The following is a 15,611-nucleotide window of genomic DNA, read 5'->3' on the forward strand; positions in this document are numbered from 1 at the left end:
TTTCTCAGTCTCCTTCTCTATTTTCTCTTCTCTTAACTTCTTCTCATTCTTCTACATCCCTTATTGCCTGTCCCAGAGGGTGGTATGTATTTTGTTCCAGTCCCACTCCCAGTCCCAATTCGAGTCTCGTTCTCGGTCCTAGTCCTAATCCCAGTCCCAGTCCGTCTCTGGTCTACTTCCCGGAAAAAAGGATCGTAAATTCTAATGTAGGCAAATTTATATACCAAATTTCAGGCAAATCGAATAGGACGTATGTAAATTGGTATGTGGGTATTATTAATTCTTGTCTTTATTTCGGCTTCGCATGCATATTTATCAGTTTTACCAAATTGATGCGACAAAATGGAATATCACAATGAAAACTACTTTAGAGCTCTCAACAACAGCTTTCATTTCATATCCAATTTACCCACACATTCTAGGGATATCCATGTCCAGGGTTTGGCCTATATCTCGAGACCCTAGCCACCCAGCGTTATAATATATTAGTCTGTACTAAAGCACTCATAGACAGCTTTTGTTTGATATCCATATTGTATAAACACTATCTAGACATTCGCGGCCCCACGACCATAGTCACACAGGCGTACGAAAATTACCCTCTACTAAAGCACTCATCAACAGCTTTCATTTGTTTTTCATATACTATAAACACATTCTAGGGGTACCCGGGTCCACTTCTCGGCCTTTATATCGAGACCCTGTACATCGATCGCAACCAAACCTATGCACAGTGGGCGACTTGATATTCCTAGCGGCGTTAAACTAATAAGTCAGTTGTTTCTTGTCCGAACAAAATAAAACTTGGCATGATAAAAGTTTTCATAAAAGGGAAGGTGGCTGCCAAAATTTAATGGAATCTGCTTAACCCTTTAGTGACCACTCTGACTTTTGCACAGGCGTTATCGTATCAAAATTTTTAATTTGATATTTTTGTCAAAACTTAGGTTATTATTTTTAAGAAATGTGCCGGAAGCGTAGTTTTCGATAGCCAGAAACTTCTTTCTGGATATTTTTTCGTCCAACTATACTAAGTAAAAATTGCATTTTGGTACTGAAATCATTGAGTCTAAAAAATGATAAATTGATGGTTAGTGGGTAGTAGCGGTTCAACTAAGACATTTTGAACATACAATAAAACACGCTTTCAAAAAATTTTAAACTTAACTTGAACACGCTTGGTATTTATTAATTTCTAATCAACGAAATACTGGTGTAGGCTACCAATATCATGTTGTTAATACAATTAAATTCAACTGAGTTTTATAAGTAACGCATACATAAACAGATCAACTAAACCTATTCTACATATAGTACTTACCTTGATGTAAGTTATAAAGTAAACTTTTAAGTTAATAGGAAAAAATGTTGGTATTAAATTCAGCGAAATGAAAAGAACATTCTATAAGGCAAAAAAAATCGTAAAGCACTTGCTAAAAAATATGTTGTGCTTGATAGGTAACAGCTGTTCGTATTTGCTTGGAAGTGGTAATTAACTATCGATTATTAACTAATTGAAGTATGCGTTATCGACAGAAAATGCAAAATTTCTGCATTATTAAACTTGAAACTTGAATAAAACGCCGCTTGCGCATTCAAATCGCCTTGTGTGCTATGTAGTAACCACCCGCGTGAGGTATACGCAACTTGTGTGAAAGTTTGAACAAAATCGACCGAAGCATCTCTTCAAACACCGGCGACCAACTAACACACATTCTAACCATTCTTTTTATATATATAGATTTTTATTTTTCACACTTCACTATAATATTAAAACGAAATGCAGATTTTCGTTGCTTTCGAAATTCGGCTTAAAAATTGCACATGGAACAACTAAAGACTCTCCTGAATTAAAAAAAAAATGTCATAGTACCTCCAAATCACGGGCTCCCTCAGAAACGCTGGGCCCGGGGCTCAAAATTTGCAATAAAATAATATTGCGACTATAAACTATCCTATATTTCAAGTTAGATCAAACTACACATGGGATGCAAAACAAATTCCAAATCGGTTCAGTAGTTTAGGAGTCCATCGCGGACAAACAGTTGAGTCGTATGTTAGTCGGTACATTGATAATGTGTAACATTTCAAGAGTGAATCGTTTACTGTAGTGTTGTTCTTGTTGCAGTATTTTGGTCTCGTCAAAGTTAGGTATGTGCCCACTAGCTACACAGTGTGCCATGAGTGCTGTTTTCTGGTTATTTTGTTGATGGCATTGTTTTAGATCGGATTTATGTTGTGATAGCCTTGTTTTTAGTTTGGACTTAGTTGTACCGACATAAATACTATCGCAAGCTTCCTCAACCTTGCCTTTACAGGAATTTTATACATTATACATTTTACACATTTTTTGATTGAAAAAGTAGCCTTGTTTAAAAAAGTTTACTGATAACAAAAATTATGAAATCATTCAGTTTATTCCGTTCTTCACCTTGAGTGAGAAGTTGAAAATTCCTTAATTGAATAAGTATGACTATAATCTGATTAGATTGTTTAGGCGTTATTTGCTTAGGGGATATAAAAGAGCAACCGTTTAGTCCAACCCGGAAAAAATGTTGTACAAAATTACTTCATGCTGATAACATATTGAGATTTATAACGAAGCATCTTACAAAAGGAAATCGCTAAATACGTAGATACATTTCGATTTAAAAACTGAGTTTTATATTTATGAGCTTAGCGCCTTATGAAAAAATGATTAAAATAAAATTAAGAAAAAATTTTACACAAAAGTAACAGGTTGAAATTGCGCGCATCTTTGGAACACAAAAGTAACAGGTCGAAAATGCACTTCGGGTGTATGTTCGCTTTGAACTGTACGAGCAAACTTGTTTTGAGTGGGACTTTGACCACATCACTTTACGCGACACATATAAACATGTTAAATTGAATCGAATTGTCGTTAATTAACTTTAGGAATGCATTTATAGATTAGTCGAAATTCTTAACGCGTTTTGCTAAAATTCTTAAACAAAAGTTAATTTTTTTTTTTGACTGTGAAACCACTCCGCCGAAGTTATTCCAACTTGCAGGATAGCTTCACAGCAACCCGAAGGGTGTGCCTTTCTTTCTTTCCGTGAAGTGAACTAGGGCATATTCTATTCACTGTTCGATTTATATAGGTAGCCCTTTGCCTAGATTGATAAATACGGTACTTTTTTCCGGGAAGTGAACCAGAGACCGGTAATGAAACACACCTCTGAGGTATTTCTTATATGCAATTAAATTTGAAAATATTAACTTTCGTTCTGCATCACAGAAAGGGGTAAATTCGTTTATATTGTAACGAATTTGCTGCAAATCCTCTTATTTGCCCCTTTTGCTAGGTTCGTATCGCTAAACTGTTGAATAAATAACTCCAATATTGAATAATGGAAAAATGGCCTTTATTAAAATGCTTCACAATCACACTCAAACTGTGCAACGAATAGCTTAATAACCAAACTGATAGCTCAAATAAAACTCCACTAATCAAAATAATACTGGTATTGCTCGCTAGATATCTTCTTAGTCGTAACTGCTGATCAACTCAACTCAAACTGAATTACTTCTTACTCGCCTGCACCGCTTTTATAGTTTACGCTGCATACTTCTAGGCTCTTCGATTTCCAGAAGTTACTAGTTAGTTCGGCTACAAAATTGCCAGCCACAACTACGTGCACAAATTATTGCTCTCTCTTGTGACAACTCAGATAAGATATATGCATGTATTTGTGCATTGCCGCTCAGATGTTCGTATACGTACATATGTGTAGACGCAATTATTTATTCGTTTATGTAGATACATAATGATTGAATTATTGATGTGCATTCACGTCACTGGTTAGCATCGGCTTAGAGACGATAGCATCGCTCAGTGCTGCTAACATTCGTTACACTGCCCTCCACCTAAGTCTGATCGTCCCGATCAGACAAATCTCTCGATCTAAACGCCGCTAGCATCTCCAAATGAACCACCTTTCTATTTCGTGGTTTCTCAATGGTTTGTATGCGGTAGATGGAATTACTGATCTTCTTCACAACCTTGTACGGGCCTTCCCAAATGCACCGAATTTTGGCTGGAACACCTTTCCGCCGGTGAGGGTTGTTTAACAGTACCAAATCTCCCTCCAAGAACCCTACCGAATTATTGTTCTCATTGTACCTGCGTTTGATCTTACTACTCATTATCCTTAGTCGTTTCCTCACACTCTGTTGTTTGACCAATGAACTACTTCGCAGAGCTTGCGCTTGACGGATTGGCTTGACAATATCGTTCCGCCGTTTCCCAACAGAAGTGCGCGATGGCTTGAAACCACCCTTGCATGCTTCCTGCAAAATTCTTGCAGTTGTTTTAGTGCGTCCATTAGGGTTTGTCAATGCCGGTGTTTTTGTCGCAGGTACTTTTGATTTCGCTTTGTTTGGCCCATTCGTTTCATCAACCTTTACCTTTGACTTTCGTGGCCTTTGTCGACTTTTCTCCACCAGTACTCGATTACTGCTGAAACCTTTTTCCAGACTGAAGTTAATTGGCACATCCTGGTTCTTATAAAGCATCACCCTTTTCTGCATATCGATCTTGATGTCATGGTCAACCAAGAAGTCCACTCCCAATATGACTTCATCAACGATCTCCGCCACAACGAATTTGTGTAAAACCATGACCTTCCCAATCAGTACTTCACATATCACTTCTCCCTGGACTTGGTTATACTCGCCTGTGACCGTACGCAACCTTGATCCAGGTAACGGTTTAACTCTCCTGTTGACTAATTCAGATCGAATCAAGGAATGAGATGCGCCCGTCTCTACAGTCAGTACACGCTCCTTGCCATCGACATTGCCTCTGACGGTAAGACTGCTCGATTTTCTACCAATTTGCAACACAGATATCACAGGACATTCAACAGCCGGGGCAAGTTTTCGTTCTTTACTTTCGACACGCTCTTGCTCATTTCCGCCAGGTTTGCGTTTACGGCCACCCACATTGTTGGAACTATTAGGACCAAGATCGCAATGACGTGCAATGTGACCTGGGTTGCCGCACTTGAAACATTTAATAACTGCGGCATTCTTCTGTTGAGATCCCTTTAGTGCTTCCAAAATTGTGTCTACCCACTCTGGCCTTTCTACTTCCACACGGCGTGCTTTGAAGACTGGCTTACACAAAAGCGACGCTGTTTCCTGAATCAGAGCATGCGATACCGTTTCTGCGAATGTGGGTTTTGGGTTTGCATATGTCGCTCGTTTCGTTTCTACGTCCCGTATGCCGTTTATAAAACTCTGGATTTTTACCCTCTCGGTGTATTCCACAGGTGCGTCCGCATTTGCGAGATGAGCCAACCTTTCAACATCCGAGGCAAACTCCTGCAAAGTCTCATCCGCTCTTTGGTGACGGTTTTGCAACTCAATTTGGAATATCTGTTTCCTATGCTCGCTTCCATAACGTCGTTCTACAGCAGCCATCAATGTTTCATAACTGTTCCGTTCGTACTCTGGAATCGTCTGTAAGATTTCCGCTGCAGGCCCTTTCAATGCCACGAACAGTGCAGCAACTTTATCTTCATCATTCCAGTTGTTCGCTGTCGACGTCTTCTCAAATTGGAGCTTAAATACCTGGAATGGAACAGAACCATCAAACGTTGGGGATTTTACCTTCGGATTACTCGCTGAAACTGCTGGACGATTTAATTGTAACTGCTCCATACGACCCTTCAAGTCATCGACTTCTGCCTGAAATTGAGCGATTTTTGCATCCTGCGCTTCCAGCTTTGATGTTACCCTTGCTTCCTGTGCTTCTAACTGTGAAGACATTTGTGCCACCTGTAATGATAAGCGCTCCTCTTGTTCTTCCATCTTTGATGTTATGCGTGTCTCCTGCGATTCCAGTTGGGATGCCATATATGTCTTCTGTTCTACCAATTGCATTTCCATCTTGGCTGTAATCTGTGTCGACATTTCTGACATTCGCGTTTCTTGTGCTTCAATCTTCGATGTTATTCGTGTCTCTTGGGATTCCATCTGTGATGACATATACGTTTTCTGTTCTTCTAGTTGAGATGACATATACGTTTTCTGTTCTTCTAGTTGAGATGCCAGTTGAGATGTTATATCTGTCTTTTGCGATTCCAGTTGAGAAGCCACTGTCGATGTTTGAGCAGATATTGCAGCCAAAATCATGTTCAAATCTGTGCTGGTAACCGTCTGCGATGTTTCGTTTTTCTCTTCAATTTTTGTTGTCTCCTCCCCATCAAGGTGAAAGACATACTCTTCCACATCAATTCCTTCTGCTTCCATTGCCTCTCGTAGCCGTGCCTGAAGTTCAAGTTTAACGCCGCTTGTATTCAATCCACGGGTCTCCAACTCCTTCTTTAGTTGCTGGGTCTTCAATTCACCGAACTTTGCCATGTCCTTGTTGTCCTCTGGAATTTATTCAACAATTCCTCTTCTGACACCAATTGTAACGAATTTGCTGCAAATCCTCTTATTTGCCCCTTTTGCTAGGTTCGTATCGCTAAACTGTTGAATAAATAACTCCAATATTGAATAATGGAAAAATGGCCTTTATTAAAATGCTTCACAATCACACTCAAACGGTGCAACGAATAGCTTAATAACCAAACTGATAGCTCAAATGAAACTCCACTAATCAAAATAATACTGGTATTGCTCGCTAGATATCTTCTTAGTCGTAACTGCTGATCAACTCAACTCAAACTGAATTACTTCTTACTCGCCTGCACCGCTTTTATAGTTTACGCTGCATACTTCTAGGCTCTTCGATTTCCAGAAGTTACTAGTTAGTTCGGCTACAAAATTGCCAGCCACAACTACGTGCACAAATTATTGCTCTCTCTTGTGACAACTCAGATAAGATATATGCATGTATTTGTGCATTGCCGCTCAGATGTTCGTATACGTACATATGTGTAGACGCAATTATTTATTCCTTTATGTAGATACATAATGATTGAATTATTGATGTGCATTCACGTCACTGGTTAGCATCGGCTTAGAGACGATAGCATCGCTCAGTGCTGCTAACATTCGTTACAATATATAATATACCAGCACGCCCGGAAGACGTTGCTCTGCTCTAGCTTTGGTCTAACTGCTTAAGTTTTAAGAGGTTTTTACCTACTACTCTCCTCATCCTCTTCCCCTTTTCCCTATCTTTTCATTTATGCCTCCCTCTTGCCTTTCTCATACGCTGAGTCCCTTTCTCCCTCTCCGTATTTTGCTCATCTATTTCTATCTCTTTATCTTCGTCTGACTCTATCTCTTTCTCAGTATCTTTTTCTTTGCCTCTTTTCTCTTCCCCATAGTTCTTTTTATTCCCAGTTATAGTCTCAGCTCCAGTCTCAGTCCCAGTCCCAGCCCTAGAAATGAGCAACACTTTAACTGACACCAAAAGAGAATTGCCGGTAATAGCAAAACGGAGTTTGTTGTGTTAAGTCAACTTTGACGAATTTTACAGGAGACGACAAAAAATGAATAACTTTTGAAATAACTTTCTTTTTTCAAAACTGTGAATGAGGATACCTTAATTTCAATGTTTTTGAGTGTAGTAGCCTTGAAAAAGATAAATAAAAATCATGTATGCCACCCAGCAGCTATTTTATGAGTTAGGACAATTTCCGCATTTATTAAGCATTTTTTCTCCTGACTAAGCACGTTTTACTCAATATGTTTTCCCATCACTCCTCACCTTTAATGATTGAAATAAAACACTAAAACTGAATATTTCACAAAAAATACTATTTATTTGTCAAACTATTTCTAACGGTTATGATCTGGATTCTTTTGCCGGATGGTGCGCAGACAATAATTTATATTTAAATTCAAACAAATGCTGTGTTGTGTCTTATTCCAAAAAGGCAACTGCCACATGCTTTATCTACACACTAAATGCTAAATCTCTTAATCGTTGTAAAGAGAGTAAATACTCTAGTGTAATTTTTAACTCCAAAATCTCTTTTTCTAGTACCATTGACTTCGTTGTTTCAAAATTTGTTGCAATGGTTGGGTTCAGTAGACGTAACACCAGTGACTTTAAGGACCCTATGACGTTGAAGGCATTTTATATATCCTTGGTCAGAGGTCGTCTTGAATGTTTCTCAATAATATGGAATCCTTTCTATGAATATAACTCCTATAAAATTGAGAGAGTTCAAAATTTTTTTTACAAAAATTGCTTTACGTATGCTTCACTGGCCAGACGGCCTCCCATCGTATACCAGCACATGCAAATTTCTTGGTCTTCAGGCTTTGCATGACAGAACAACTTGAATCTCACTCATGCTTGCCTATAATGTAATAAACTTTAGCACGAATTGCTCTGATTTATCTAATTTGTTCATTCCATATATTCCAACACGTGATCTTCGGCATAATAGATTATTTATCTATGTAACTAATAAAACGTATTATGCTATGAATGAACCTATAACTAGGACTATACATCTAGCAAATCTATTCAGCAGTGTTCTTAATTTTAATAACAGCCTCTATAAGTTTAAGCTTGAATTGTTTTCTATTATTTACTAGTCTGTAAGAGAGCATGTAGTTATCGACATGTAAGAATTAAAGTAGATTATGGTCAGCGCAAAGCATTTATCAAACACCAAAAGTATGTCTCAATTCGGTGAATCCAATTTCAAGGTGTTATGTAGGCAACCCTCTCAAGGGGTTCCCAGCGCTATATATAGCTTCTCCAACCCCGGGCAAAGCAACATCAAAATTTTAGAAATAAGGTTTTTCAATTAAAAAAGGAAAATTTTTCTAAGCGGGGTTGCCCCTCGGCAGTGTTTGGCAAGCGCTCCGAGTGTATTTGTGTCATGCAAAGCTCTCAGTGAAAACTCATCTGCCTTGCAGGTGCCGTTCGGAGTCGGCATAAAACATGTAGGTCCCGTCCGGCCAATTTGTAGGGAAAATCAAGAGGAGCACGACGCAAATTGGAAGAGAAGCTCGGCCTTATATCTCTTCGGAGGTTATCGCGCCTTACATCTATTTTTTTATTTTTTAACCCAATTGCCAGGCGTCCACCGTGGTGTGATGATAGCGTGCTCCGCCTACCACACCGTATACCCTGGGTTCACACCCCGGGCAAAGCATCATCAAAATTTTAGAAATAAGGTTTTTCAATTAGAAGAAAATTTTTCTAAGCGGGGTCGCCCCTCGGCAGTGTTTGGCAAGCGCTCCGGGTGTATTTATGCCATGAAAAGCTCTCAGTGAAAACTCAACTGCCCTGCAGATGCCGTTCGGAGTTGGCATTAAGCATGTAGATCCCGTCCGGCCAATTTGTAAGGAAAATCAAGAGGAGCACGACGCAAATTGGAAGAGAAGCTCGGCCTTAGATCTCTTTGGAGGTTATCGCGCCTTACATTTATTTTTTTTTTTTAAACTCTGGATATAATAATGGTAGAATAATGAAAATTGTTAAAAAGCTATGTGACGTTAAGTCATAACACCTTCAGTAAAATGTGAAATTGTGAAAAATGAGACATGGCACCTTCCCTTAAAATGGATTTTTTAAAACTATGGTTGCCTTACATACTTTGTCGTTCTTAAAAAAAAACTCGATATCTTTTCATTTATAATCCAAATAAGATAACAAAAATATCGTATATATATTCTGTGGTTTTCAGCAATATCTTTGCGAATACAGTACATAACCTTAGATCCGGTTCATCACTGCGAGTATAAGCTCCAGATAAAGTTGATTAGAGTTTAACCTTGCCACTTCGTTCGCTTAAACTGAGATGAACAGAAAAATTTTAAATTATCGAACAAAGTGGCAAAGTTTAAATTCTGAATAACCGGGCCTTATAAAAAGTTTCAAATTTGTTTTATTTATTTTGCATATTTTTATAGAAATACACTTAAAGAATGGTTTATTATTGAAAATCATTAAAAAAGAATTTAGCTATAAAATATTTGACACCGAAAGTTTTATACTCAGTCTACCTTAACTTTCAATAATTGTTGCAAATCTTTCAAAGGTTTTCTCAAAATCGTTAAGTGAATCTGCCAATTTTTTATCGCATTTATTTTCAGAAGATCGACCAAAACCAAACCCGAAGCACGGCTGCAAATAAAAGTTATATTTTTTACCTTAGTAAGAATTCATATAGGTAATATATTCTTTAGTTAAATTACCTTAGCTTCTATCTCAACTTTAAAGCAAGTTAGTCCAAGGAGTAGGAATAGGGAGAAATATACAAAGAGGAGCCTCACTTTACTTAATTTATCTTTTTCCTAGCGAACTAAATAGTGATTTTATTTAAACGAGATTTTAGAACGCAACTGATAACAAACTTTTATAAATTATTTAGTTTATGATGTTGCTTGCCTGTAGAGAATTCACTAACTTTCAACGATGCAATTTGTCGAAATTTTAAATAACGATTTTTCCCATGTGCTAGCGCCAGACAGGTGAAGTCAGTAGTACAACAACAACAATTTGACGGCACTCATAATAAGGGAAGATAAAACGGAGGAGATGGAAAGAAAAACTATAACTAGTTGGAGGGAAGTCGGAAAGGTAAAGAGAACAAGAGGAAGATTGAGAGTAAGAGAAAAGTAAGAATAAGTCTAACGGCTTGAAACAAAGTAATTGAAAGAGGTTAACAAGAATATTAAGAATAAGGATAAGATTAATGATAGTATTAGTGAGAAATAGGCTTGGGTAAGAACACGCACGGGGAGAGTAAGAGGAAAAGCGGAAAGATGTACGGATGAGTGAAAGGGAATAAGGTAATCGAATGAGCCGATTAACGCAAACCATAAAATTCAGAGGGAGAGGAAATAAGAGTGGAATAGGGTAAGACAGACGGACAGGTGCATAGATAAAGAAAGTCAGAACAATGTCGCATTTGATCATATGGCTGGAAGTATATCATATTTGTTTAAACGTTTTCAGGGTTAGCCGGAGCTATTTAAAATAATGTTCTGATAAACCAAAGTATTTTTTTTTTGCCACCAGGTAAGGTAAGTTTCTATCGGAACCCGCATATGAAAGCAGAGGTTGAGGCCGGCTCCCACTCCGTTGGAAGGACCAGGTGGAAAACGATTTAAACTCCCTTGGTGTGACCAATTGGCGCCGGTTGGCGGAGCGAAGGAGCGACTGGCGCGCCTGTTGGACGGCCATAACCGTTTAGACGGTTAAGCGCCAATTAAGTAAATAAGTAAGGTAAGTCTGAAAGCTCCAATTTGTTGAAAATCGTTGCAGTAAAACCTCTGCCGCTATATATTTTTACACCAGCTACCTCTTTCTACTCAATGAGCCAGCCTCAATGCTTGGTTTGTATAGATCAATGTTTGGTCTTAGGACCGTATGCATTAATCCAGGGTTTTCGTACAAGAAGTCTTACAGTATTTTTCCATATTCTTTAGTTGTGAACAATGGGATACTCTAAAGATTCATCCGTTCAGTTTCAATGACTAAACAGTTTCCATTTCCTCACAGGAAAAGGAATTAAACCCATCCCACAAAAGAAAATACAGACTGCAGGCGTCATTTTCCCGGATTTTACTTTATATATCATTACCTTATGATATTGAAAAAAATCAATGCTGCAGATAATTCAAGAAGAAAGACTCAAATTTATGTTTTCTGGGATGTTATGTTACATGATGTCATGTTATATTATGTTATGTTATGATTTGTTATGCTATATTATGTTTCGCTATATTATATTATGTTATGTTTTTTGTTTCGTTTCGTTTCGTTTCGTTATGTTATGTTTTGTTTTGGTATGATATGTAATGTTATGTTATCTTTTCTTAAATTATGTTAGGGTATCTTATGATATGTTTTGTTATATATTATATTATATTATGCTATTTAACGTTTTGCCATGTTATGCTATGTTTATTATGTTTTGTTTTGTTTTAAGTTAACCTATCTTCGACCGCTAAAGGAACCTGCTTTAATTTTTCAATTTTCTTTTAAGGCAGGGCTGATTTGACCATAATCAAGAAAAATTAAAAAAAATATCCGACCACACGTTTTTTAGATATGGGTTGGTCGAAAAATCGACCGCTGGCCGAAAAGTCTAGTATGCAAAAAGAAAAAACTTTTTTTTGAAAAAAATTTAGCACACAAAGTCAATTTATTTCAAGTAAAAGTATTTTTTGATATGATATTGATAGATACAATAGCTTAAAATTTTTTATGATAACCATAAGGACATTTAGTATGTAAATAAATATTGCATTTTTTGGAAGTAAAAATAGTGTGTTTTTTGTATAAATTACATCGCCGATATTTATTTTCAACGCTTTTCATGACGGCGTGTATTCTTTCGTTGCTGCGAGGAAAATTTGACGGATGACGTATATCTTCATCTCCATCCTCATCTTCATCTTCATCCTGACCCCTATCCTCGCCATTATTGCCGTAAGTCAATAATTCGGTTGTGACTTTGGAACGAAAATCAATTTGTGAAAGTGGTTTCGTCATTTCGATTTATGATATCATACAGTGGAGCTTCCATGCATTGACATTTGCGTTACCAAGAGCGCTTGTCCATATTGGCCACCACCATTTCTTTCCTCGTATACATATTCTGTAATTTGTCGCCGCATTATCTTGAAGGTCCACACTACCCATGCCGTGATTATATACTGTTGAATAACTTTGGCTGTGGGATAGTGATAGTCTTTTTTTGTTTCCGATAATAACTTTTAGCGAAAACAATTGGTTCGACTCTGGAGTTATTAGGTATAACATTAACAACGGTAATATGGTTCTACCGAACAGCCAATATTTCTTGGTTACTATCCAGATGCTGGTCAAATGTTCCGCGCATTTCTTTTTGTAATTCATCAACGGAGATTTGCACATTCTATTTTCGCGAAAAGTGCCAGTTGCAAAAAATCGACGGTCAATCAAAAGGTGGTATGAAGAGAAAATATTAAAAAAAAAAAAAAAAATTAATGTAAAGCGCGATAACCTCCGAAGAGATCTAAGGCCGAGCTTCTCTTCCAATTTGCGTCGTGCTCCTCTTGATTTTCCCTACAAATTGGCCGGACGGGACCTACATGCTTTATGCCGACTCCGTACGGCATCTGAAAGGCAGATGAGTTTTCACTGAGAGCTTTTCATGGCAGAAATATACCCGGAGCGCTTGCCAAACACTGCCGAGGGGCGACTCCGCTTAGAAAAATTGTCTTCTAATTGAAAAATCTTATTTCTAAAATTTTGATGTTGCTTTGCCCGGGGTTTGAACCCAGGGCATACGGTGTGGTAGGCGGAGCACGCTACCATCACACCACGGTGGTCGCCAGAGAAAATATTATCAAAGTAAATAATGTGGAACTAAGGGTCAGATACATTTGAAAGCAAATCTAAGAGAATTTGTGCACCTAGGCTGATACACTGATTGTGAGGGGTTGCTGCACCACCGTACAATGAACTGGAAAACTTTCAGAGCATAAGCACCATGATTTGAATCCAAAACGAATCGGCTTTCTTTTGCTGAATATTTTGCATGAGTGACGGCCAAAGTACGGCATCATCTCTACGTCTAAAGGCTCCGAATTGCATAAAATTTTTGTTGAGAGCGTCAGTAAGAGGACGAGCCTTGGAAAATCGGTTCGTTGAATTTAAATTTTTGTTATCAGCGAGATGAAAGAACTGCTTAATTTTTTTAAACCGATTGCGATTTATCTCCTGTTTCACAATTGGAACCCCCATGTCTGGTCGAATAGACCAATAGTGGATAATATATGGTAAAGTATGGTACCCGACAGATACAAAATTCCAACAAATCTACAAATTTCCAAAAACTTCAAACACATAAGTAGAGAATTAGAAATTTCGAAAGCAAAAGTAAGTACATTTTCAATATCGTGAAGATGCTCACTTGCATCTCTTTTAATAATAACAAGTAAGGAAGGCTAAGTTCGGGTGTAACCGAACATTACATACTCAGCTGAGAGCTATGGAGACAAAACAAGCGAAGATCACAATGAAGGAAATGAACCTAGGGTAACCCCGGAATGCGTTTGTGTGACATGTGTATCAAATGGAAGGTATTAAAGAGTATTTTAAGAGGGAGTGGGCCATAGCTCTATAGGTGGACGCCATTTAAGGATATCGCCATAAAGGTGGACCAGGAGTGACTCTGGAATTTGTTTGTATGATAAGAGTATCAAAGAAAGTTGCTAATGAGTATTTTAAAAGCGCTAGGGCCATATTTCTATAGCTGGACGCCTTTTCGAGATATCGCCATAAAGGTGGACCAGGAGTGATTCTATAATTTGTTTGTACGATATGGGTATCAAATGAAAGATGTTAATGAGTATTTTAAAAGGACGTGGGCTTAGTTCTATAGGTGTACACTTTTTCGAGATATCGCCATAAAGGTGGACCAGGGGTGACTCTAGAATTTGTTTGTACAATATGTGTATGAAATGAAAGGTGTGTATGTGTATTTTAAAACGGAGTGGGCCTTAGTTCTATAGGTGGACGCCTTTTCGATAAATCGCCGTAAAGGTGTGCCAGGGGTGACTCTATAATGTGTTTGTACGATATGGGTATCAAATTAAAGGTGTTAATGAGGGTTTTAAAAGGGAGTGGTGGTATAAAAGTGGTATATGTGAAGGCGTTTTCGAGATATCGACCAAAATGTGGACGAGGGTGACCCAGAACATCATCTGTCGGGTACCGCTAATTTATTTATATATGTAATACCACGAACAGTATTCCTGCCATGATTCCAAGGGCTTTTGATTTCGCCCTGTAGAACGTTTTCATTTTTTATACTCAGTTGAGCAGAGCTCACAGAGTATATTAAGTTTGCTTGGATAACGGTTGGTTGTACAGGTATAAAGGAATCGAGATGGATATAGACTTCCATATATCAAAATCATCAGGATCGAAAAAAAATTTGATTGAGCCGAGACCGTCCGTCCGTCCAGCCGTTAACACGATAACTTGAGTAAATTTTGAGGTATCTTGATGATATTTGGTATGTAGGTTCCTGAGCACTCATCTTAGGTCGCTATATAAAATGAACGATATCGGACTATAACCACGCCAACTTTTTCGATATGGAAATTTGGAAAAACCGAAAAAGTGTGGTAATTCATTACCCAAGCTGGGTTGAACTTATGACGCAGAATAGGAAATTAGTAAAATTTTGGACAATGGGCGTGGCACCGCAAACTTTTAAAAGAAGGTAATTTAAAATTTTTCAAGCTGTAATTTGGCAGTCGTTGAAGATATCATGATGAAATTTGGCAGGAACGTTACTCCTATTACTATATGTACGCTTAATAAAAATCAGCAAAATCGGAGAACGATCACGCCCACTTTAAAAAAAAAAATTTTTTTTAAGTTAAATTTTAACAAAAAATTTAATATCTTTACAGTATAAAAGTAAATTATGTCAACATTAGACGCCAGTAATGATATGGTACAACAAAATATGAAAATATAAGAAAATTTCAAAATGGGTGTGTCTCCGCCCTTTTTCATTTAATTTGTCTAGGATACTTTTAATGCCATAAGTCGAATAAAAATTTACCAATCTTTTGAAATTTGGTAGAGGCATAGATTTTATGACTTTAACTGTTTTCTGTGAAAATGGGCGAAAGCGGTTGAAGCTACGCCCAGTTTTTATACA

Source organism: Eurosta solidaginis, chromosome 1 (genome assembly GCF_040869045.1).
Source record: "Eurosta solidaginis isolate ZX-2024a chromosome 1, ASM4086904v1, whole genome shotgun sequence".
In the NCBI taxonomy this organism is placed as follows: domain Eukaryota; kingdom Metazoa; phylum Arthropoda; class Insecta; order Diptera; family Tephritidae; genus Eurosta; species Eurosta solidaginis.